At 40.9% G+C, this 26,773-nt stretch overlaps 1 long non-coding RNA gene across 2 annotated transcripts; it reads right to left on the bottom strand.

Annotated features, from left to right (window-relative positions):
- Positions 1-20,359: 20,359 nt before the first annotated feature.
- On the bottom strand, positions 20,360-26,501 carry LOC145789144 (uncharacterized). Of its 2 annotated transcripts, XR_014334684.1 has the most exons (8): positions 26,212-26,501; positions 25,799-26,061; positions 25,225-25,282; positions 24,219-24,300; positions 22,058-22,146; positions 21,630-21,926; positions 21,218-21,404; positions 20,360-21,141 (listed from the first exon to the last, which is right to left on the bottom strand). It is a non-coding gene; the product is annotated as an uncharacterized LOC145789144 (long non-coding RNA). The 2 variants fall into 2 exon arrangements; XR_014334686.1 differs by lacking the exons at positions 24,219-24,300; positions 25,225-25,282; positions 25,799-26,061; positions 26,212-26,501 and having other exon boundaries at positions 21,630-21,875; positions 22,058-23,563.
- Between the last annotated feature and the right edge of the window lie 272 nt (positions 26,502-26,773).

Here is a 26,773-nt window from a genome sequence, read left to right as displayed (position 1 = left end):
TGCAATCTCCCTTGATTAAGTTGCTTAACATGTTGCATGCCTTACATGCTTGCTTGTTTAGATTACATCTTGCATGATTGGTCATTAGCATAGTGGTCCATGCCTTGCATGCTTATTTGCATAGGTTGTGTACCTAGCATACATTGTTTGTTTGCATGCTCTTATTGCACATTTAGCTAGCATGCTTTGCCTCTTGAATTGAGTATGATAGAGGTTGAGCTTTATGTGTTTATTTGGTTTGCATGTCATTTGAAATCAAAATGCACACTTGGTTTCTTGGGCCATCACGCATTGAAATGTGCGATTGGTGGTCTGAGAATCGAGTACCATCCCCCTTTGAGTCATAAACATGATAAGGGGTGTATTGGTGCACACATTTGCTTGAAATGCATTGCCATGCCTTATTTTTCCCCCTGCTGCTGTCAAAACAGGTTCTGGAGGAAGTTTTGGCCGGTCGACTACATTAAGTGTCGATCGACCAATTATGGATGGCCGATAGCTCCATAGATGGTCAATGACCACTTCCCTTTGGCCGGTGACCATTCCTCATGGCCGGTGTCATTCCCCAGTGTTCATGAGGTGTACCTTGGGAATTGTCCCATTTTCAGAGGAGCAGAGTAGGGAAAACAGAGGCAGCTTGCGCATGGCATTGGATTTCTGAGCGAAGCCAATCCAGGCACGTGTGCATCCCTCTTCTCAAGGCCTTTTAATGCTTTCCTTAGCCTAAGTAATTTGTTAATTAATTAGATGGTTTGTAAATTATTTAATTAGCTTGTAGGTTAATTAAAGTGTATTATTCTTTTGGTCCCTCCGAGCGAGGGCGAATTTGTAATAAGTGTGGGTGCGTGTGTGCATGTCTTCCAACCCCCACTTCTTTCTCTCTTTTTACTTACCTGCTTTGATGGTTAGTATTAGGGCATGTTTAATTTAGCATCCTTATGCTATGCATGCGTGCATCCATGCATTTGTATTGCATGTACCGGGCTCGGCGCATCATACTAACTGCATAGTATTTCAAATCTAACTTGAATACGTGTTACTTGTTGCATTCCACATGCCACTCTTAGATTAGCCGAGCATATTCTAGATTGCATTTTGTATGCGATGCATTAGCCATTTAACATGGACTTGGATCGTACATTTGATTATTAACATGTTCATTGTTTTGGCTTGCAGTACACTGTAAGTGTTTTATGCTTTAGCATCTCGCATGAGTGTGAATGTTAAACATGACAGCATGCTTAACATGTGGCTATATGCTTATGTGATATAAACTGCCTGAATGCCTATGGTTGAAGGTTGGATTGTTTGAGTTGGAACAACTCGTCGAAATCCATGTTTTTGCCTACTTGCGAGTAGCAAATTTCAAACCGATTTCCGAATAAACGGATATGCGATGCTTTGTCCCAATTCAGGCGACTCAGTCTATATTTGTCACGCTGTGCGCATCACATAGTAAATCTAGGCTAATAACCGGTATAAGAACGTATAACGTTTTCAAAACTAGATATCATGGTTTGTAGAGGCCAATCTTCAGATCGGGCGAGAGGGGGTGCTCATAGCTGACCTTCCCCAATCGTACCCAAGTTCCCGAGCCAAGGCAACTTTGGTGATGACAGACACGTGGCCTTAGGCAAACGAGTCAGGATTTCCTAAATTCCCCCAAAATAAAATATTTAGGTGGTGACTCTGTATCTGGCAAAGTAGTCCATGTTTGGCACTTCTTTACAAAAATCAGTTTTCCAAAACGATTTGCCGAATTTGGACTCTTTGGTTCAGATTAAGAACCGTGACAATTTGAGTCCGAACTGTAGTAAGCCCAAATGAACAAATCGGGATTTTCCTCCCGGGGCGTTCGGGGACGTCTACAGTTTCTGGCGACTCTGCTGGGGAGTTAGAGAGCTTGACTCGAACTCATGATATCTTGTTTTGACTACACTTATGTGTTTCTTTGCATTGCATGTGCATTGGTGTGCCTAGGATACGGTGTTTGCCGACTGCTATTCCTGAGTGGTTAGCCTGAGGCTGCGTGCCATAAGGTTGACCGGTTACGGGCTCTGCCAGTATGGGAACACAAACTCCGATTTTACCGTGGCACCCTTTTGACCATTCGACCTAGTGCATATTCGAAACCGTAGTGACCATTCCAAACTAGGACAGGTTGCTTACCCGATGTTAGGTTGTTTGATACCGCTGCGTGCGTAGTGAAACCCTAGCTCCTGACAAAATAAGACAGGGAAACCCTACCCCAACATAGAGATGTTTTGGCTCTCATTTACTTGCTATGTGTTTTTAGAGTGTATCTCTACAGGGAATGCGCATGTCAGTTTGCAAGTTCGAATACCAGGCCCGAGGGCGCCAGTATCGGTATTTTGAGAATCAGTTATATCTGCGGGTATCCGACTCAGTTTTGAGGCAGTGATTTTGGGGAACAGTGATCAGTAGTAGAGTACAGTTATTCATCTATGCTTTTGTCTGTTCTGATTGGGTTGAAACGCTGCATGTTTTCTCTTTCAGTTCAGAGAGTTAGTTCAGAATAGCCAGCGTCCTCCTTTGCTGAGGCAAGATAGATATCTGATCCGTCAGTCATCGTTCAAGTTCAACGGACTTATGATGACCCAAAGTTCAGTGGAAATTGTGGTTATGATAGCCGCATTAGACCAAGGAATCATCTTGCAGGATGAGACCAATGTCGATGTACCACATCCACCCAGGTCGCCTGTTGCGCACCCGATCTGGACGCCCCAGTTGTTTCAAGCTCGTGAGCCCACCATGTTTGAATTGATGGGAATGATCGGCGATCTCCAGAGATCTGTGGTCGATTTGGCCTACGGAATGTCGGCTTCGCCACCAAATGCACCATATGCCGGGAATTTCATACCACAAGAACCCCCGCTACTGGGACGAATTGTGATCGAGCTTAGCCAGCCTGAGGTTGTCCCAAGCTATGGCAATGACATGTCAACAACAACCGGGTTCCGCTCTAATATAGCAACCCAAACCCTTGATCAGGCTGAGGCTAGAGGTAAGAACAAAGTGGGAACAGATGCTGTTCCCGTTGAACAACTGCTGTGGGCAGTCGTGGCTTTGAAAGCCGGGGGGATGAATAAGCAAACAAGTATTCGCAGTCATGACTAAAGCTGTGGATGATGCTTTCCCCACTCCAGCTGAGGGCAGTTCCAGCCAGGCGGAACATCGGGATAGGCCCCGTCATGCCAGAACAGTTCCTTCCGCTCCCAACCCTGCACCAGGGAAAAGATCAGAAAGCCAAGGCAGTGCCTGCCGACCCTTTCGCTAGTGCGTCTAGCAAGAACCCTCAAACTTCGAAGTACCTGCCTCGAGGGTGCAAAGTCTTTCATGCCCTCTACATGCCTTTGTCTAGGGCATTTCAAATTTTGGCTAAAAAGGGGCATCTTAAACCCCTTGAACCTCGACCTCTCCCGAAGAATCTCCCTGTTACACATGATGTTGCCTTGTACTACGCATACCACCAGCAAACCGGTCATAGCACCAACGGTTGTTTCTGCCTTCGCCACGAAGTGCAAAATTTGATCGACAATGAGGTCATCCTCCCACCTACCTCAGCAAAGTCTGTCACCACTGAGTTGTTGGACTTTGAAGATACTGCAAGTATGTGATCAGGGGTTAGACCACCTGTGGGCAGCGCTTGGTGTATTTCAGATGTGGCGTTTGGCACGCACTGTTGGGAGCATTTGCGAATGCAGTTTTGTAATTTCTGGCTTGGGTTTTGAGTCAGTTCTTTGTTTTTGTTTTGAATCTGTCTCATTGTCTTGAGTCAATATTTTTGCTGAAAGGTTTGTCTTGTTGTATCGAGTCAGTCCCATTGTATAGAATGTCAGGTGATTCCGATGTTGTTGCCTCGAACACCATTTTGTTTTGTAATTATCTTTTTGCTTTCTTTTTTAGTCTGTCTCTGCTGTGGAGCTAGTTGCAACCAGGGAAATCTGAATGAAACGGCTGCGGCTATCATGTTTTTTGTGTTTATTACTACCTTGAGCTAGTTGTGCCAGAGGATTTGAATGAAACGGCGGAGCATCTCACTTACTCTTCTGCACTCCAAACTTATTGCATTGACCTAAGTTTTTCAAAACTTTTTGAACACTGCGGTGATAAAAACAAAGAGGAAGGAATTCCTCGGGTTTTGCAAAACTTTGATCAAACTAAGAGAAAGAGAGGCATGCTAAGCCCTTAATGATTGAAATCATGTTTGTTAACGTGAGTACTAAGAAGGACCCTAGCTTGATCCAGATTGGTTCCGCACTATCTTCAGTGCGAGCGATTTGTCGCTTTCTTAAAAACTTTCAAAAACAAAATGTTTTGCGCAGTCCTGCGAAGGCCTGTGTGGAATCGCTCTTGAGATTGTGCAGCTTAGGATCGCTCTCAGTCTCAGGACTTGAGCCCTTGCTTTCAAACCTTGGACCTTAGTTCAGAATATTCAACGATCAACTATAACATGAGGCCTGCGTGGCCAAATTTGAAGCAACTCTCGAACAAGAGGCCAAGAAAGTCAGATCAAGAAGATCAGACCTCATCCGAAGAAGCTTGCAAAGCTAAATCAGAAGCGCCCCTCGAACAAGGGGCAAAAATGCCCGATGTGCTCGAAGAGTCGAAGATGGATCTTTCAGTAAATCAAGACAACAGCTACTCTCCTGAATACGGATGGCTTCAAAATCGTAAAACCATTTGGCATGGACTTGTTACACTTTTACCCTTTGAGAGGCTCGTTGGGCCGAATACCAGGAAGGGCGACCTAGGCAAAAGTTAGAGCAAGAGAAAAATACAAAAAAGAAGGAAAAAAAAAAAAGGGAAGAGAAAGAAAAATGCAAAAGAAAAGAGAAGAGAGAAAAAAAAAAAAAAAAAGGAATGAAAAGATACAAAAAAAGAATGGAAAAGAAAAGAAAAACAAAGCTCGCAAGGTTGAAAACCCAGAAGGGCGGCCTTGGCAAAAGTTAGAGCGTAAAAAAGTGAGGGATAATACACGAGTGTACCTTACCCCGGAACTACGTAAGGCTTGATTCCCATGTTTGGGATACGTAGGCAACTTCATCCTGAAGTCCAGCCCCACGCACTTTCAAAGTGACTGTGTCTATATATTGGTTTTGACCATCTTTGTCTTTTCTGTATTCGAGAGTTCGGTTGTGATCATCACTAATGAAGACTGACTACAGTATGCTGCGGCGTTATCCAGACAAAGGACAACTTTCCGTTGCCATGAGTCGCCGTCCAATCCAGGGGCAACTTCCCGTTGCCGTGCTGTGCCCTCTAAGACAAGGGGCAATTTTCCATTGCCTCCAATCCGAGGTTGTGCATCTCGAGAGTAGGTTCCATGCTTGTTGAGCAGTGGCCCTTTGCAAAAAATGATTTTTGAGAATTTTTACTGAGGTTGATTAATTTTCGTGAAAATTATTCCATCTTTTCCAAAACTGGACCATTTTCTTGGACCCAAAAAAGGAAAATTTTTAGTGCTCACAGCCTGACTTGCATGATTTTAAATCAAAAATCGAACAAACATGTTAATCTAACTCTCATTTCGGTCAAAATTGTTTAAATAGAAAACCAAAACAAAAAATGGTCAAAATAATGAACTAGGGGCACAGTTGAGTCAGGTTTTCTGTCTTTTCCCCCTTTATCAACGCACTTACCAGAAAGGGCATCATACTTGCCAAAAAGGGCACAACTGAAGCTGTCATTAAAGGGTTGAAAGCTCTCTCAACCTCCGAGCAACGAGGTATCGAGCCAAGTGTGAAGCGCGGACTGGAATGGATCAAGATACTCCACTCCCTTATCAGGAACATCGACTAAACGTCACCGGAGGAAATAGCTGCGAGCTAACAGTGTTGGGCATGAACCCACAACCTCTTGTTTATTCACAGACCATACCTGGGGAGGGATGAAAAATGAGAGATTGAAGAACAAAGAGATGTGCGATGAGAGAAAAAGTATGAACAGGGTTTTGAGAGAAAAAAAACGAGCCTGAGGGCCGAGTGATGTGAGAATCACACATCAGAAGGGTGGGAAACAATACTCGAAGAAACTGGCTCCTTGTGATCTGAGCTCTCTCGCCTTTGTAACACGTTTGTGTCTCGTGTCTTTTGTTTTGTTTTGTTTACCTCAACTCTTGTTTTGAGTCGATTCCGGGCGTTTCTCGTTGTGTTTAGGTTATTTACCTTTTGTTTTTCGTTATTGAGTCTTTTTCACTATGTTCAGTCGTAGGCTCAATACCCGGTTGAAAACCCTTTTCTCAAATCGCTTAGTGCTCAGAGTGCTGTGTCATTCTCCACATTTCTGCAAAACAGGTTTGGTTCTTTTGTAACACCGCAGGGGTTCAACCTGGGTCACTTGGAAACAGTGAACATATGGGTTCCGGATTGCATCTGAGTGTGTTTCAGCTTCAGCAGCTTCCACCTTTGTATTCCGTCTTTTTAGATTGGACTGTTTGTTCAGGATCCGTCATGTGCAAATGAAAAGAATACTGTGTTATGGGCTATGAGTTCAGAATGAGTAGTGTTCAGAACAAGCAGTGCGTTGTATGAGCTGTGTGGATCCGCTGTGTACAGAATAAACCAAGCGCTGTGTTAAGGGCTGTATGTTCAGAATGAGCAGTGGGTTGTACAAGTTATTTTATCGATAGCTGGTTCGTTACCTAGTTATTGCAGTACAAGTGTTTGATTTTCAGACAGAAGATCAGTCTTATTTACATTGAGGTTTAATATGATGCAATGCAATGCGAAGTATGGAATTTACAAATGTAACACTTTTTCAGACAAAAAGTTTGTTTCATTTTATCGTCTTTTCAAGTACACAGTTTTGGAGAAAATAAAAAAAAAAACTGCCCGCGGCAGTACAAGGTACTCAAGCTATCAACAAAAAGTAAAGCAAAACAAAAAAGAAAAGTAGTAAAAGTTTGGATCAGCATCGATCATCTCAGGCCTACGGGTCTGTCCTCGTCCTCTTCCTGGACGAAGGTCCAGGAGCATCGTCATTAGCACCGTCATCTGATCCCGAGCCATCTCCGGTCTTCTCCTCGGACGACTCTGCCTCCGTCTCTGCCTCGGCCTCCGACTCATCATCATCGGGAACTGGTGCCCGTGAGCTACTCCCAACATGAGTGTGCCCCGCTTTGGTGCGGGGATATACTCTGCCATCTCAGACAGGAACAGAAGGCCCAGCTGGAGCACCTCCTGCAGTAGGAATCTGGAATGGAGGCTGAAAAGCACAAATGGTAAATGCATCAGTATGCTACGCAAAACAGGGTATGAATGCCGAATACAGTGTGTGAGTACAGTGCATGACTGTCGTGAGCAGTGTATCAGTACAGAATGCAGTGTATGAGTACAGTGTATGAATGCTGTGAACAGTGTGTCGGTACAAAATGTAGTGACCGAGTGCAATGTATGAATGCCGTGAGTAATGCGGTGAACAGTCTATGGGCTACAGTGTATCAGATGCTGTGAGGGCCGTGTATCGAGTGTTGTGTTGACAGTGCAATGCATCAGATTATGTGAAACAGTTTATGTATGGTTTGAGACTGTGGTCAGAAGAACATACCGGAATACTGTAAATGGCCAGCAGGTCAAGGCTCCGCTGGAGCATCCCCATCACAGAGGCAGTCAGCATCAGGGACTAACGAGTGTACTCGGAGGAAGCCTGCAAAAGTGTTTGAAACATCAGTATTCTGCGAAACATCAAATGAAATGGAATGACAATGCAAAATACAAAATCCAATAGTACATACCGGGGGCAAGTCGTAGAACCCGACTAACTCGTGATCAGCCAGAGGGGGAGCGAAGAGGATCTGATAGTCTCTCCACCCTGCCCTCGGCATGTCGTCATCGCGGGCAATGCTGGCCAACTAGCCTCCCATCCTCTCTGGGTCCCACTCCTGCCACAGACCCGAGCCACCCTCGGCACTCCTGCTCCTGCCCTAGCCGCCGGCGCCCCTGGTCTCTCTCTCTCAGCTCGACGGCAACTGCTCAAAGGCTGCATGATGTAGGTCTGGACGTACTTCGTGTAGTCGCCCTCGCCCCTGAAGCCCTTAGCATCCCAGCCGATCGTGTAATCGGCCATCTCCTCCAGGGTGTACCTCTTTGTGTCCCTCATATGGACCGGGGGCGGACCTGGAACTATCTGCTCTGGTAAACCCAGGGTCTGGGCAGGAAGCTCTCGCCCAGGTACCAAGCCCGACAGACCGGGCCTCCAGCAAAATCCTGAACCGGGCGGTCTCCTCAGCACTAGCAAACCGCTCCCGAACCGCAGCTGGCAATGGAGCCCAGGGCTGCCAGGTGATCTGAAAGTGATATGCAGTCAGTTATCTACTGTTATTGAAAATACAGTGCAAAGCGAAGCTTGAAATAAACTCTAGAATTAAACATACCTCTGTGGCGGTGATGGTGTCGAAGTAGCGCCGAAAGAATATGAACGACTCCCGGGGTCTCCGCACGCATCTCACATCAAAGCAGTGGGAGAAAGGAACGCCGAGAGGGGTCTCCTCATCGGGTACTGAGGCAAGCCTCGGGAAGTAGGCGTAGACCCACAACTGCAGAGCAAATACCAGTGTGCTTATCAGATAAAACAGAATGCAGAATAAAGCAGAAATGGCAGAACCGTGTATTGGGCAGTGTATTGTGCAGAGTGTACAGTGTGCGCAATATACAGTCAGTGTAAAGCATGACATGTTTACAATGTGTGCAGTGTACAGTTAGTTGGCAGCAGATTGTGCAGTATGTGAAGTATTGTGCAGTATACAGTCAGTGTAAAGCAGATTATATGTGTACCGTGTGTGCAGTATATGAAGAGTGATACACAGTGTGTGCGGTGTACAAAGTACAGATAATGTAGAGCAGAAATGTAAAACAGAGAAAGAAGATGTACCTCCCAAGCTTGCCAGTAGCCTCCGAGCAACTGTCCGCTGAGGCGAGATGATGAACTCATGTATCCATAGAGTGTGGCCAAGGCTGCCCCACCCCAGTCGTAGCGCAGGATCTGTGTGACGTCCACCAAAGCGCTCAGCAGACAGAGAGGCACGGTGTTCGCCCGGTCGGCGAAGAGGGTCGTTCCCAGCAAGAACATAAGGAAGCCGCGTGCATACCGCTCCGCCTCCTCCTGAGCCATCGGTGCCTCCTTAGCTAAAGCTGGCTGAATCCGGAAGTGGTCCTCGAACCACGAGTATCTAACGAAGCCTGGACGAGCAAGAGGTGGTAGGTCGCCAAGCAAGTGCATCTGAGTGGCTTCCCACTCGTCCATGTCTGTGTCAAAGGGGATCGGATCACCCCTTACCCCGATGCCGGTGAGCATCGAGAAGTCATAGGGAGTCATCGTCATGTCTCCCGTGGCAGAGAAGCGAAAGGAGTCGGTGGTGTCCCACTACCTCTCCACCAGAGCGGCAAGAAGAGGCCTGCTCGCGGTAAGGCGTGAGAGTCCCCTGCAGAAGGCGCCGAAGCCAGCCTGGTCGACAATGTGACGGACTGCGTCCGGTAGCTCCATGTACCAATCTCGGGCGGCGATGTTTCCATACCCCCGGAAGGCATGGGAAGCCCTCTGTATTCAAAAGCAAATAGTTGCGAAGCAATATTCAATGTACAGTTTTGAAGAGCATTCAGAATTGGTAACCACGCAGCGTGTGTGCACGTGTTCAGATTCAAACAGACATCGGGTGCCGGTGTGCTCGCAGTGAACTACAACATATGATGTGTTAGTGTGTTTGAGTGGTTCAGTACAGATATAGCGTGCGTGCACGTGTTCAGATTCAGACAGACATTGGATGCCAGTGTGCTCGCAGTGAACTATAGTGTATGATGTGTCGGAGTGTTTGAGTGGTTCAGGGCAAATATAGTGTGTGTGCGCATGTTCCAATTCAAACAGATACCGAATACAGGTGTGTTCACAGTCAACTACAGCATATAGTATATCGGTGTATTCGGATCAAATAGTTAAAGGCAGAATCGACTATGGCAGTTAGGTATTCTACTTTGCAGAAAATGAAACGGGGAAGAGTATACCTCGGAAGCACCGTATGAAAGGTGTGTCTCTGGCTCACACAAAAGCAGCTCTGATGGTACCTTCCTATCAAAACTCCTGAACTGGCGAAGTCTGTCAGGAGGCAGCACATGAATCGCCGGTCTGTATGTCGCCGGATCAAACGGCCGGATGTGAAGTGGCAAGAGCTCGGCCTTTGGGTCCATATCCATCTCCAGGGAGCCCCGCCGCCTAGAAGATCGTCTGCCATCTTAGAGAGAGTGTGAAAGTGGCCGGGAATGTGAAAATCGGGCGAAAATATGTGTAGACACCCCATTTTTGACCGTCCTCAAGACTTGGACGTCACCGTTTAAACACCCGGTGATTATCCATGTTTGTGTTCGTTTGGAGTTCCCGGAGGTCCCGGCTACGCGCCTTGCCTCAGGATCTCCGAACTCGACTGTTTGGTGTCTGGTTTTTCACCAAACACTTGTGTTTTGCCTTGGAGGGGTAGGGAATGCCTTGTGAGGCATCCCCACACATCACCGGCCATGGCCAGAGGCCACCGGCTGATGTTTTGTTGCCATCGGCAATATATATTGCCGGTCGGCATCATTTGTTGCCGGTCGGCACTCAATTTTGACAAAATGGCAATTTTGAGCAGCCGACTACTGTTCATCTACTTTATGTAGATATTTTGTGCCAGCTGTGATAGCTGGCACCAACTCTGTTTCCCTCTAAGCAAGCTTGTTGTGTAAGCTTTGCAAGGGGGACTTCTATAAGAGGAAGGCTCTCCTCCTTCTTCTAGGTTAGCAAGTTTGAAGAGAAAACCAGAGCTTATACATATACATACACTCTCTCTCTATATTTCCCCCTCTCTCCTCCTTTGTGTGTGTTTGGTGGCCTTAAAGTGTATTTCTACCTTACTTTTGCACTAATACACACACTATTACACCTTGCTCCAAGATTGAGGGGCTTTGAGGGTTGATTCTTGAGTTTTTGGACTATTTTTGATCAAAAGAAGAGGGTTGCATTGGCTGTTCTTGAGGTGTGCTTCAAGGGTAAGCACTTTGCTTTAGTTTTCCCAAACTTGCACTAGTCTTTTACCTATCTTGCTTGCTGATTCAGTTTTTGTGCATAACATAAAAAAGGCTTATATTTTCATGCTTAAGAACTTTCATTAAGGGTCTTTTGTGGTTTGAGTTCAAACTCACCCTCTTAGGCCTTACTTGGCCTTTTTGTTGCCTCCTTGGTGAGGCCTTGTTTGCTTGAGAGTTTTGGTCTTCTCACCACTGAAAACCAGTGGATTTTCAGTGGTGAGGAAGGTGGTTTGAAGTCTTGTATAGGGGAGGGACACCCCTCTCCCTTCATTGCCTTATTTTCTTGCCTTTTGGCTTAAAGGGCAACTTGCATGCTTGATTGATTTTGGCCCTATTTCAGAGTTTTTTTGGTGTCTCTAGGTCATATGTCATCTCTGTTTTTGGTCGGATTTGTGCCCTCTTGCATGCTTAACATACTTGCTTTGTATTCCCCTATTTGGCCTGGAAATGCACCTTGTGTTTAGGCCATGATTCTTGCATGTGTTAGCCTAATTTCATGAAGGTATTGGCATTATTTTACCATGTTTAAGGCTTGTTGGCCATCTATTTCAGTCATGCTTGCCTTGTTTGGTGTCATCTCTTTGTGTTTTGGCTTGTAAGCTTTGAGCATATTGACCTCTAGCATGCGTAGCTATGACCATCCTCATGATTTGGCATCATTTAGGATCGTATTTCAGTCCATGAATCATGTTTGTATGTGTGCATATGTGACCTCTTTCATGCTTTAAGGATATGCCCTTTTATGCCCAAACATGAGTCTTGGTGCATGCATCTCATCGGAGCCACTTAAGCTACCATATTAGTGGGTTTTGGAGTCCATTTTTGCATGCTAAGTTTCTGTTTTGCTTGTCTAATTCATTCCATGAATGGTCATGCAAGTGGATGTAAAGTACCCCCCTTTTGTGCCTTAGCCTTAGGTCCATTGGCTTGCATGTTGGCATGAGTGTCTGTCCACCTTTTTGGGCACTTTTGGCCACTGTTTTGAGGTGGATTGAGGTCTGCCTCTTTATGGTTTAAGGCCACCCTTGCATGCTTGTCTCATGTTTGTTGCATAATTGCTTCATAGGGTGTTGTAACATGATGATCCTATTGCTCAAACCATCTATGTTTGCATTGCATTTGCATCTTGCATGCCTAGCATTGCATACTTGCTATGGTAGTTGTATAGCATTTGGCATGCCTTGCATCTTAAATCTCATGTTGCATTTTTGAGTCATGTTTGCATAACATGCATTGCATTAGTTGGTTTGATGTGTCAAACCAAGTGTGAGGATTAAGGAGCGTTCATACTATAAGTGATGTAACGCGTCTTAACTCTCGGTCACCGGGGCCCTTGACTTAGACATGATAGGGTCTTGGTTCTCATTTGTGTGTTGCATGCATTTTTACATCAAATGGCAAGCTTGATCACTTAGGCTATCATGCACAATTGATGGCTCGAGGATCGAGGGCCATGCTTCCCTGAGTTCAAAGCATGATGGGAAACATGACCATGCTCACATGTGCCTGAAATCCCATGCCCTATACTGTCTGTCCTCTGTTGCTGTCAAAACTGTCTTCTGCAGGAAGCTTCTGCCGACCGGCAACATCCAATGCCGACCGGCCATTTGTGAATGGCCGACAACTCCATCAGAAGCCGATGGAAATTACATACGGCCGGTGGGCATCTCCTCCAGCCGATGGTATTTTACAGTATGCAAGGAACCTGTCCCAGAACTTTGGCGATTTTCAGAGAAGCAGGGCAGTGTAAACAGAGGCGGCAGTGGTATGGTACGGACTTTTCGGACGAGACGGTTTCGAGCATGCATCATTCGCGCATCCCAAGGCGGGGGCTGTGGCCACCTTTCTTTTTGCATTCATTCAGTCAATTAATTAGAAATTCTGTAATAATTTATGCGTTTAATATTCGGACTGTAATATTTATTTGGACCCTCCGAGTGAGGGTAATTATGTAATAAGTGTGCGTGAGTGTGTGTATGTCTTCCAACCCCACGTCTTTCTTCCCTTTTATTTACCCGCTTATGATGGTAGACTAGGGCATATTTAAAATCAGCATACCTTATGCTATGCATGCGTGCATTCATACATTTGCCTTGCATGCACCAGGCTCGGCACATCATTCTAACTGCATTTGTACTTCAATTTCAAATTGAATACGTGATAGTTGTAGCATTTCACATGCCATGTTTAGGTTAGCCGAGCCTATCTTAATCGCATTCTATATGTGTTGCATTAGCCACTTTAACATGAACTAGGATCACGCATGTTTGCTAACCAGTTTATTGTTTTGGCTTGGAGTACGATGTAAGTATTTTATGCTTTAGCATACCGCATGCGTGTGAGTGTTGCCATAACAGCATGATTACCATGTGGCTAGATGCTTATGTGATAAACTGTTTGAATGCCTGTGGGTGAAAGCTGGATTGCTTGAGTTGGAAAAACTCGTTGAAATCTGTATTTTAACCTACTTGCGAGTAGCAAGGTTCAAAACATTTTCCCAAAACAAACGGATATGCAATGCTTATTTCCAAATTAGGTAATCTAGTCTATACTTGTTTGCGGTGCACATAATGTAGTAATTCTAGGCTAATAATTGGAATAAGAACACGTAATGTTTTCAAAAACGGATATCACGGTTAGTAGAGGCCGATCTTCGGATCGGGCGAGAGGGGGTGCTCATAGCTGACCTTCCCCAATCGTACCCTAGCTCCTGAGCCGAGGCAACTCTGGTGATGATGGACATGTGGCCTTCGGCACCGAGTCAGGGTTTCCTAAATTCCCCCATAAAAAATATTTAGGTGGCGACTCTGTATCTGGCAAAGCAGTCCATGTTTGGCACTTCTTTTTCTAAAAATCTGTTTTCTCAAAATGATTCACCAGATTTGGACTCTTTGGTTCAGGTTAAGAACCGTAACACAAATTGAGTCCGAACTGTAGTAGCGGGGCCCCCCCCCACGCGGACGCGTCTACAATATGAAAAGTCAACTAAAAAGTCAACCCCGAGAGGGCGAAAAATGACCGGAAAGGTCGGGGTGCGGAAAAGGCACAGAGATTGAGAAAAACTCGAGGGAAACAAGCCCCGAGTGGTGAAAATTGAGAAAAAGGGACTGAAACGAAGATTCGTTTGGTTCAAAACGTGCGAAACAATGAGGTGTTCGCGAATCAAACGTCGAAATGGGCTCTAAAACCAAGGAAAACAAAGAATAGAAGAAAGAAAAATGACCTAGAGGAAGAGGGGAAGAGATTTCAAGCAAGGAGGAAGTGAAGAAATAGGGCTAGAGGCCCTATTTTAAAAGACCCGTGCCGAAATGTCCAAACTGCCCTGATTTAGGCAGATTTGGCCGGTCGGCCACATTGTTGGCCGATCGGCCAAATATTTGGCCGATGGATTTGTTTTGAGGCCGATGGATGGCCGGTGACCTCCCCCGATGGCCGGTGAACCTTCTACACCTTTGATTGGGTCTTTGATGTGGTTTGGGGCCTCCATTGCTCAACACAGTGCAAGAGAGTGCATTTTTGAAGCTCAACTGGACTCCGTTTTGACTCCGGACCGTGTTTTCTGTGCGTAGCACTTGAATACGTGCGCGACATATCCTTTTGTCTCCTAAGAGATTCAAAAGTTGCCCCACGTGCATACGTTACAACGCTTTGTCGTAAACGCGCATTGAGTTATACGTCATTCCACTCGCATTGTCATGCGCATGCCATACTTGCATTAGTATGCATCTTCTTTATGTTGCATTGTCATGCGCACTTCACATGCATTGTCATGCATTTCGAGTGACTCGTGTCGTCACACATTCAAGTTCACATGCATTGTCATGCATTTCAAGAGACACGTGTTGTCGCGCATTCAAGGTCATGTGCATTGTCATGCCTTTCAAAAGACACGCGTCGTCATGCATTCAAAAAATAAATACATGCATCATTATGCACTTTTCATGCATTTTCAAAAAAAAAAAAAAAACTTTGCATTATCATGCATTCATTGTATATAGTGCATATGTCATGCATTTCACTATAAATAGTGCATATGTCATGCATTACAAATAGTGCATATGTCATGCATCTCACTGTAAATATTGCATTTACATACATTCCATTGCATATTGTATATATTGCATTGTAGCCTGCATGCATTCCCTGCATCACCCCCACCTATGGCTTGCGCCTTTCCAGGTTGAGCTTGGCCTGGTATGTGCCCATATTTTTCACGTCGAAGCGCAGTTATGATATTATGTGTACACGCCTATTCCACTGCTGGTATTGTGGTTTGAGGGTGACGGCACCGTTTCTGTGTTAGATGCGGTTTGTATGTGTCCATGCCTTTCCTAGGCAAGACACGGCTTGGCCGCAGGCCTTTTCCACTGCATCCGTTGCATTCTTCCCAGCAGGTTGCATTGTACATAGCATTCATTGTATATAATGCATCGTACATAGTATCCATCCATTGCATATTGTATATATTGCATTGTAGATTGCATGCATTCATTGCATCACCCCCGCCCACAGCTTGCGCCTTTCCTTGTTGAGCTTGGATTGGTACGTGCCCGTACTTTTTGCGTTGAAGCACGGTTATGATATTATGTGTTCGCACCTAATGTTGAGGGTGACGGCATCGTTTCCGTGTTAAACATGGTTTGTATGTGTCCATGCCTTTCCTAGGGAAGAAACGGTTTGGCCGCAGGCCTTATCCACTGCATCCATTGCATTTTAGCTTGTAAATATTGCATTGTCATGCATCTTTCCTTACATGCATTGTAATGCATTCTTCCTTACTTTGCATATGTCATGCATTCATTGTAAATAGTGCATATGTCATGCATTCATTGTATATAGCTTACATTGCCATGCATGCATTGTATTGCACATAGTTTAGTATTGCATGCATCATCCATCTATGGCTTACGCCTTTCCATGTTGAGCTTGGTCTGGTATGTGCCCATATTTTTCATGTCGAAGCACAGTTATGATATTATGTGTACGTGCCTATTCCACTGCTGGTATTGTGGTTTGAGGGTGATGGCACCGTTTCTGTGTTAGACGCGGTTTGTATGTGTCCATGCCTTTCCTAGGCAAGATACAGTTTGGCCGTAGGCCTTATCCATTGTATATACTACATTGTAGTGTAATTTGTTACGTCCAGCATTTAGGATCACGGTCTTTCCTCAACGGGTCATTTCCCCACTTACGTCATTCCACCAAATTACTTGTTCTTGTGTCCGTCTACATTACTCATAGTTCTGCATGTGTACGTGCCTATTCCACTGCTGGTATTGTGGTTTGAGGGTTGTGGCACCTTTTCTATGGTAGACGGACTTTGTATCTCCATCATCCCTTTGACATTTGTGTGGTTTTGAACCGCTTATGGTTTGATCATGTTTCAAACGCATTGCATATCATTTGCATTGTTTTTACATTGTTTTGTAATTTTGCATATCATTTGCATATCATCGCACTGTTTTGTGCACTTTGCTCGCATTTTGCATGCATTTCAATTGCGCTATTTTGCGCATCGCGCTATCTTGCGCACCTCATTCGCACTTGTTAATGCATTGCGTTGTCACGCAGCTTTCGATTGCATTGTTGTGCATGTTACTAACAATATTGTACCTGTTAAGTTTCTCTCTTATACAGGCGCGATATTGTATGTACGGTTCATTTGAAGTTGGTGCAACCAGACGAACCGGACAGGTATTGTATTCTCCGTGAAACGTAGCGAGAATTACATAATTCTCTTACATCCTTTCTGCATTGTAGTGTAGTTGGATTTATGTTAGATTGCTTAAAACTGTTGCATGTTATGCTTCGTTACAGCTTTCTTTGCATGATCATGAGTTATGTTCGGCTTCTTGCATTGTCAGAAGGAAATTGAAGGCATACACCGACATTAGCACGGTCTTCACTATACTTATTTACCGTATCTTGAGTGAAATCTGCGATGGGGCATCACTATAACATATAAGAGTTTTAGAGACCAATTTTTTTGGTCTCTAAAAGTGAAAATTTTGTTGCAAAAGACATTTAGGGACCAATTTCTATCGTCGTGAGGATAGTCACTAAAAGGTCGTCCCGAAAAGTCAAAAACAAAGCTTTTAGCGACAAAATTTTGAAAATGTCACTAATAAATAGCCTTTTAGGGACAAAATAATTTGGTCTCAAAATAGTTTATTTTTTGAGACAAAAAATTTGGTCTCAAAATGATAATAATTCATCACTAATGTTCAATTTTAGTTGCTAAAAATCTAATTATGACACTTTTTGTAACAAAAATATTTGGTCCTTAAAAAATAATTTTGTCCCTAAATTTTCATCTCTAAAACCTTAATTTTTTGTAGTGCATACGTTCAGTGGACAACAAAACAAAGTGAGACACAAAGGGGATATAACCCAAGGTATGTTGCACCTTCCATGATGAGAGAGGGCACCGAATAGAAGAATGCACGCCGCTCAAACAACACTTGAAAGAGTTGGCAGCTACTGGGTATTTGGATCACTACATTGATGGAGGGTTCAGGGCTGCTCCTCAAGAACAAGCCTTGCTAAATGGCCTGACAATTGAAGATGTTCCTTCTCGAGGAATGATCAATTGAAGAGATCAGGGGAGATCAATTTTGGAAGATGCCGGTGAGAAGGTCGAGGAAAAGTGACATATAACTTGTAGATTGTTTTATCAAGATTGTCATTTCTTTATGAATTTACATGTTATAATGAACTCAAAGTCTCTATCGAGCAAAATTTGCTCGGCGACATAGATTCTTTGCTGTGCATTGGAAGTATGGTCCAAGGGGCAAAGGATGTTGTTGCCCTTCGGTTAAAAATGAACTCCTTATCAAGCGAAATTTGCTCGACAAGAGGTTTGTTGAAGGTTTTGTTTAATTTTGGAATTCCTTGCTGAGTAGATTTTGCTAGGTGAGAGGTTTGTTGAAAGTTTTGTTCAATTTTGAATTTCCTTGCCAAGCAAATTTTGCTCAGCAAGAGGTTTGTTAATAGTTTTGATCAACTTTGAAATTCCTTACCGAGCGAATTTTGCTTGGCAAGAGGTTTGTTAGTGGTTTTGATTAACTTTGGAATTCCTTACTGAGCGAAATTTGTTTGCTAAGTGGTTCATTGATGGTTTTGATCAACTTTGGAATTCTTTGTTAAGCGAATTTTGCTCAGCTAGAGGTTTGTTGATGGTTTTTATCAACTTTGGAATTCTTTTCAAACAAAATTTGCTCGAAAAGAGGTTTGTTAATGGTGTTGATCAACTTTGGAGTTCCTTACCAAGCGAATTTTGCTCAGCCAGAAATTGTTAATGGTTTTGATAAACTTTGGAATTCCTTACTGAGTAGAATTTGCTCAGTGAGAGGTTTGTTGAAGGTTTCGTTCAACTTTAGAATTCCTTACCGAATGGATTTTGCTCCGCAAGAGGTTCGCTGAAGGTTTTGTTCAACTTTGAAATTCCTTGCCGAGCTAATTTTACTTGCTAAGAAGGAAGTTGGCAGTTTGTCCAACTTTGAAACTCCTTGCCAACTAATTTTTCTCTCTGAGAAGTAAGTTGGTGGTTTATCTAACTTTAGGATTCCTTGCTAAGCAGATTTTGGTCACCAATAAAGAAGTTTCTTACTACGCTGATTTTATTCGCCAAGAACTAACTTAAGAATTCCTTGCCCAACTAATTATGCTCACCAAGAAGGAAGTTCTTTGTTGAGTTGATTTTGCTCGCCAAAAAGGAAATTTTGTGTAGAACTATTTTGCTCCACAAAAAGTAAGTTGGTGTTTTGTCGAACTGATCATAACCATGCAGTTGAGCACAGTCTAAGGGGCAAGTGATGTTGCTACCCCTTGTGTAACAACCCCGATCTGTACTTAGCTAATAAACCATGATTAAGAATGCCTAATGAGTAGTTAAGATGAAATCCTGAGTTAATTGCATGTGTCATGTGTTATTTGCATTTTTATCTGTCGGTCATAGGATTATTTATCTGTAATTTTGTTTCAATGTGTGAATTGAAGGCCTATTCGGCCACTAAACACGAAATTGACTAAGTCAAAGTGTAATATGGAATTTTTAGATATTTATGGTAGGTTTAATTGAAATTTGATTTGGAACCGAATAATTAGAATAAATTAACTAGAACTAATCATACTTAATTAGTCTAATCCGAACCAAGCCTATAAAAGGCTAGTTGTTGGCTCTAGAACACATTCACACACTTCTAGACTTCTCCAACTTGAGCTCAACGTGAGGGAGAGGAAGAAATAGAGAGCAAGGATTGACATCTAGGGTCAACACTAAATTTCATAATACGATCTAGTAGTAAGGGTTGACACTAAGAACAACAAGGGTCGACACTTAATTTCATAATGCAATCTAGCAGCAAGGGTCGACACCAAGAACCACAAGGGTCGACACTAAATTTCATAATGCAATCCAGCAGCAAGGGTCGACACCAGGAATATTTGAAACTAAACGTAGAGAAGAGAGAAAAGTAAAGGGTCGACACCCAAGTTGCAAGGGTCGACACTTGCGAAATCTGGGTTTGAAAAATCCAGCTGCCAAATTAGATCTGGACTGTCACAGATCTTTTTTTAACCATTTTTTCAGACTTGTGCACAGAATATGTCATCATTTCTGACCTTTGAGCAGATCTTCTGGCACCACATCTTCTCTAAGAAGTTGACTTATGAGGTTGAACATTAAATAAAAAGTTTGTGCATTTAACAATCCTTCTCTTCCCAAGACCTACATACACTACAACAAAATTGAATTTTTATGGCTTGTAATGTATGCCGTAAAAACTCTTTCACGGCATGCACACAAATGCCGTTATATGACATGCCGTGGAAATTTGAGCATCTTTTACGGCATGCAGGTAAAGTTGTAAAAAGTAATAAATCAAACATCATTGACATACTTTATATGTCGTACATAACTTTTTACGACATTTTTGCCATGCCATAAATCATCATACTTTCCATGGCATAATTTTGCATGTCGTAGAAAGTTATTTTAATATATTTATAACATACTTTGTATGCCGTATATAATATTTTACGACATTTTCTTGCATGTCATAAATCAGTACACTTTTCACGACATAATTTTGTATGCCATAGAAGGTCATTTTTAATATATTTATGACATACTTTGTATGCCGTATATAATCTTTTACGGCATTTTCTTGCATGTCATAAATCATTATACTTTTCATGACATAATTTTATATGCCGTAGAAGGTTATTTTTAATATATATATATATATAGAGAGAGAGAGAGAGCAAATTCAAAGTTTATTATATGAGTAAACTCAATATATGAACACACGATATCATTAAAATGCCCATTTTAGTACTTGAAAAGCAAATTACAAGATCAAATAGCAAATTATATGTACAAATGAAAGCAAAAAGATTATATACAATACAAGCAGTCAAGTCTAATTCATTATTAGGAGTATTAGAGAAAGCTAAAGAGTCAATTAACTTGGCCACTACAAAAAGTCTCTGCCCCAATACCAATGGTAGGGATTCGAAGAGCAGATGTTGCAACAGCAGCAGCAGCAACAGGTGCAAGCACACATTTCAGAACAACAAAAAACCACCCAACTTCCTGCAAAGCCAGGGCAAACTCAACAACTTACAGAAGATTAGTATTATAAATGTCCAACACACAAAGATCAGGGTTCCTGCATGTTAACATCAATTGGAGACTTCTTTTCCAAATTATCACTTTTATCTCAACATTCCAAATGGGAATTTAATAATAATAATAATGATAATAATATTTGACAATAGCTAGTTGAAGATTAGTATTATAAATGTCCCCAAATCAAGCAAGAAATAATCTGGTCACAATTAATTTATACATGTTGTTTACAACCTACATAGATATCTCATATCATAGGTATATATATCACATCATAGAATGCTAAGATAACAAGCAACAAGGAAAGAAAAGGAAGAAAAGGAACTTGAAGCAGCATATAACAATTTGCCATGTCCCATATCTTGAATGGCTTTGAAACCAATTTATATCGCATCGCCACTTCCCAAAGCATTATTTCACCAGTAGCAGAACCAACTGTATAAAAGAGAATCTACGTCAAATAAAGGAAAGAAAAGGAAGAATTCGTATATTTATTTAGTAGGAGCTCAACCATTGAAATCATAGGTGGTATGTTAAAATCATTGATCAAAGACCATCATAACAAGAAGCAATGTGTGATGAGAAGGATGAAAATCCATGCTGGTGACAGCAGATCCTTGATGCATGGTACAAGCTACTATTCTTGGCAAGTCATCCAAGGACCAAGTGGCATGTTGATGAGATGTCGGATATGTAACCTGGCAAGAGGAGCACCATTAGTAATGAATTCATTAGTAAGAGAAACTTGTTCAAAAGAATAAGTGAATCACTTCAAAAAAATAGTCACTGAGATATGCATAAGCAAAAGTTGACAGCAAGGATCAAATATAGAGGATGAAAGGTAATGAAATTTGCCCAATCTGTTTTCTGTCACAATAGGGAAGCATGAGTATAGAATGAAAAAATTGAGTTGAAAGGCCTACCTTTGGTTAGAATTCTCCATTAAATTCTTGACCATAAATTTGAATTCTCTAATTTTTGGAGCAAGGTGATAACAGCTTGCAAGAAGAGATAAGGGAGCCACTTATACCAGAAGACAAGACTCAAGCTGATGAAGAAGATGGCTATGGTCCCAAAGATTTGAGCCACAAAAGCAGTTCTACGGAGCATGAATGGATGGTTTACCTTAGTACCTTTGTCGCAGTGTGTGGTTCTTATGCATTTGGAACCTGTGTAAGTGCCAATCATTTAACCAAACTTCATTTCATGTTTCATTAAAGCTGAAAGAAACAGTTGAAGACATTACAAACCAAAGCAAAAATTCAGAATAAGTTTCTTAGAAAAGTAGAATTTTTTGGTGGCAATTCTGAGGTGTCATAATTTGTTGGTGTTCAGGCAGGTTATTCATTACCTACTCAATTGGCCATCACAGACGATCTCGATCTATCACTAGCAGAGGTTTGTTAAACATTAATTTTCCTTCCTGTGAAAGAGGTTATCCTGGACATATTTCCATTATTCACATATCCTATCAGAAAAACCATAAATCACAAAGGCTAATGAAACAATATTCATAGATGAGGATGATAAATGGACATATCTAGTTTCTATTCATTCAGAATAAGTCGACACAAGGCAAATTCGACTGCTCAACTCTGAATATTAAGTTAACATCAGTTTAATTTTATAATCAACAACCTCAATAATTGCATATCTAATCTCACAAGATTTCCTTCCAGCACTGGAACTATAATCTACGCATGTATTCAGGTTATCAACGTTCACGCCCTTAGTTTTCTGGAGATCTAGATATCTCTTCTTACAATGAATTGGTTCTAGTGTTCTTTTAGGTACCTATTACTGGTTTAGGTGCAACCTTAATCGACAAAGCTGGAAGAAAACCCCTTTTCATTGGTAAATCCTAGTATGAAGTACTATTAGCTGGTTCCGGTTCCTCCTCAAGTAAGGTCAGATTTTTCTTTTCATTCTAGGTTTCTGGATCAGGATTGGTCATAGGTTGTGCACTAACAGCTATTTCATTCTATCTAGAGGTAATTTCCAAACAATTAATAGTAAGAGCTTCGCTCATGTTTTTTTGCTTTCTTTCTTTTTTTTTTTTTTTTTTTTTGGTTTTAATTTTGATCTACAATGATCATTGTGTGGACCAAGTCCACAAAATAGCAGTCAATGCATCACCAATACTTGTTGTAACTGGCATACTGGTAATACTATCAACTCTCTAAAACCAAAATTTCCACCAATATCAATTTATTCTATATGATAACTTTTTTTCTTCATCAGGTATAAATAGGAGAATTTTCAATAGGAATGGGAGTAGTTCCTTGGGTTATAACGTCTGAGGTATGTAAAACTGCAGAATCATCATTTCCATCTATGATTTGATGATTTCATCAAGCTGAGAGCTTCCTCTTATTGTAGATATTCCCTATAAATGTAAAAGACGTAGGGAATTTGGTGTCTGTCACTATAACTCCATGGCATTCAATTGAATTTTTTTAACTTCAGAGAAACAGAATTAAAACAGTAAAACTGCTTCCCTGAATCGAGATGGTGTTGAGTTGGATGCCTGGAGTATACAAATCAATTAGTATTCTAAAAATAAAATAAGCGTCATTATAACTCAGCTCAGCAAAATTATAATAATTGGGATATCTATTGCTCATTATTTTGAAAAAAGATAGTTGTAACTCAACTTCGGGATGTCAGGAACTTAGGATAGAATATTGATACTCCATTAACTCTTCAGATCCTTTTGCTACAAAATTGCCCCCCTAGAAATGCTATTTCTCTTAGTTTGATATCTATTAATAACAACTAACAACTGAAAAGCAGCAGCTCATTATAGTTTTCTGTTCAATTTCATATCTTTCTGCAAATCCTGATGCGAAAACAACTACAGGAGAAATAAGTTAAAATGCGAATTCAGAAACAAATTGTTAGAACTTCAAATAAAATCATCCCACAATACAAAACCAGCTAATGATCTAAATTCAACATGACTGCATTAACAATTGTCTTCAGTTTTGTACAAATCTTCAATTAGCGAAAGTCTATGTGTTAGAATTATGAACAGTTATTGAGCATCTCTCCTCAAAGTTGATACAAGACATAGTAAATTTTCCCATAGAGATTACTTATCAAAGATGAATAAATTCTCAAGAGAGATTCACACTAAATCTTTTTTTTTTTTTTTTCAAGAACAACCTGAAGAAAACAACAGGAAAATATAGGGAAAAAGAATCCACATTACACATCAAAATGAATACTACCTTCAATCACATTACTTCCATTGATTAACTCACTCCTCAAACTTCAACAATTCTAAAGAAACAGAAAGAAAAAAAAATAATAATTAAATAAATAAAATTTTTCGAGACACTAATTAGTAGATTTCCTCGAGACGCAAAAGAAAATTAAAGGAAATCGAAATGAATGAATTGGAATTTGGATCCAGAATGAATAAAGAAAGAACAAAAGATAAGTGTGAGATAAGAATATTGATTGCTTGACCATATAAAAGCTTAAAAGTTATTGTGTTTGAGAAAAAAAACCTTGAAAGATGCACCCAGGATTTATCCATGTAGACCCAGGTAATCTCTTGGATACGATTGTGCTTAGAGCTACATGTAATCTCTGGATCCAAACCCAAGTAAATGAGTCCATTTCCAATGAAAGAAGAGGGAAGCAAAAATTTAAAATAAGGGCACTACAATTCTATTTCTTGTCAACCAAACAAATAAATTAAATTATATAAACCATACATATCTCTACTAGGAGTTGATGTTAATAGGAATTGATGTTAGTCACTACTATTGGTTGGGCATACCAATTTAGTTCATAAGAGTTTATGCTTTTATACCATACTGTGTATTTAATTTTGACATTAAGCGTTAATTTGACCCAGGTAATCTCTTGGATACGATAAAGGGAATTCGGACATTAAGAACCTGGTATGGTGTTAAACTAATAATTTTTCCGTATGATAATTTTGTAACAGGTTATCTAGAAGTCTTCTGGCAGCAAGCTAAAAATGTCAGTTTCTTGGTTTTAACACTTTTTTTAGTCAAAAAAATCACCAAAAAAAAGCAAAAAAGCTAAAAAGTCAGCTTTTTACCAACTTTTGAAAATACCCCCTAGTTACATGTTCTATTTGATCTGTACTTATATACAATGAATAGAAACAATGTAATTCCAACACGAAAGATATTCTACAAAGAAGGGATCTTGTTGGAGGCGGTAAGACACTCTATATAAAGATTAACACCATATAAAGACTAACACCTCAAGGGTAAAGATATGTGAGTATTTGTGCAGTCCAACTTATTGTGCTTTGAATGTCTTGTGCATTATTATACATTTGCTATTCAACATTTACAAAGAGAAATTTTCAAAAGTGTTAACATTTCATCCCAAACATAGCAACCTAGAAACCAAAAGCAAGCAAAATCAGAAGATCAGATTTGGACTTCCAAGGTTGCGTATGAATGAAATTTATTTGAGACAAAAATAGAATTTCCCTAACAATGCAAGCTTGCGTATTCAAAGATTAGAAATTACCTTCACAAAGAGCAAGCTCAATCTCTACTAGAAGGATATCAATGGCCTAATGATCTTTCTGAAAAATTCAATTCTCCATAAAATCAAAATGGGGAAAAACAGAAACCTTAATATTCAACAGAAAATAATCACAAAAAATTCTAATCACAAAATTAGAATACGAAAAATACGTTGCAAAACTGAGATTTATTTGTAATATGACCCATGTTACATGTCAGCTACAAATAGCATTTCCCTAACCAAACACGGCGTTAAGGTTTTTCCACTACTTTGAAGATCAAATTTACGTACTTGGGCTTTCATCTAGACCAAAATTCCTTTTGCAATTCAATACTTCAAAAACAGGGAAAGTTTCTTAACCAAATCGCAGGGGAGTTAGATTCTTAAGATACTTAGTTCTTTACAAAACATAGCCAAAAAAAGAGAACGGTTTCGCACAATCATAAGCATAAATTAATATCTCATTTCAACAATTCAATAGAAGCAATAAAAAACATACAAATTATATTATCTCATGACAACAAACATCAACAACAAAAAAAAAAAAAAAAAATGAAGGAAAAAGTTGCATCACCTGTAAGTTTCTTCTAGAATTTCATCCACGAAGCATATTACCAAATTGAGAAAGATTACCTAATTGATTGAGTCACCATGAAAACCCTAAAAAAGCAAGAAAAGTACTAGCATAGAGAGAGAGAGAGAGAGAGAGAGAGAGAGAGATCTTGAATGTTGTCTGGTTTCTGAGAAGAAGCAGAGGAACCCATAGCACGAATTGAGAAGATTGCTTCCAGGATTCCCCGAAAAACAATTGATCAAATCAAAGAGCACTACGAAGCACTAGTGGAATTTAATTGAGATTCCATCAACAAATTATTATACAGCAAATTGCTCAAACTCGATGGGAAAGAAGAGCTTGAGGGGGAGAGAAAGAGAATACGAAACTGAGGAGAGAGAGAGAGAGAGAGAGAAAGAGAGAGTGGTGCTCACCTTAGTAGACGATGGTCCTCACTTCCCTCGCCGGTGCAGATGGTGGAGGCGGCGGAGCTTCGAAATTGCCAATCGCTCTGAGATTGAATCTGAGATGAATCACCAATTGCTCTAAGATTGGATCTGAGATGAATCACCAATCGCTCTGAGATTAGATCAAACGGGGCTGAAGAAGGCTGATTCGATCGGTTGAGAGAGATTAGGGTTTAGAGAGAGAGAGAGAGAGAGAGAGAGAGAGAGATCGAGACCAGAGACTGAGTGAGAGAGTAAGAGGGCCTAAAATGTTTTTCAAGTTTTTTGTTTTAGTTATTGTAATATTTGTAATATTTTAAATTCAAATAATTTACATATACTTAAAAGAAATATTTTATTTTAATTTTAATATGTTTTACTTTTTAATTTGTTTTAAAAAAAAATCACTAAATTCAAAAAAATATAAATTTAAAACATTTCATATATATTATATTTTATTATTTTTTTTACAAATATTTTATTTTTTAGTTGTATTCAAATTAGGAACATCTAAAAAGTAAAAAATAAATAAATTATTAAAAGAAAGAAA

The sequence above is a fragment of the Camellia sinensis genome, chromosome 1 (genome assembly GCF_055761805.1).
Source record: "Camellia sinensis isolate YWXY chromosome 1, ASM5576180v1, whole genome shotgun sequence".
NCBI classification, from domain to species: domain Eukaryota; kingdom Viridiplantae; phylum Streptophyta; class Magnoliopsida; order Ericales; family Theaceae; genus Camellia; species Camellia sinensis.
The sequence above is the reverse complement of the archived record's forward strand: the minus strand, read 5'-3'. Positions and strand labels throughout refer to the sequence as shown.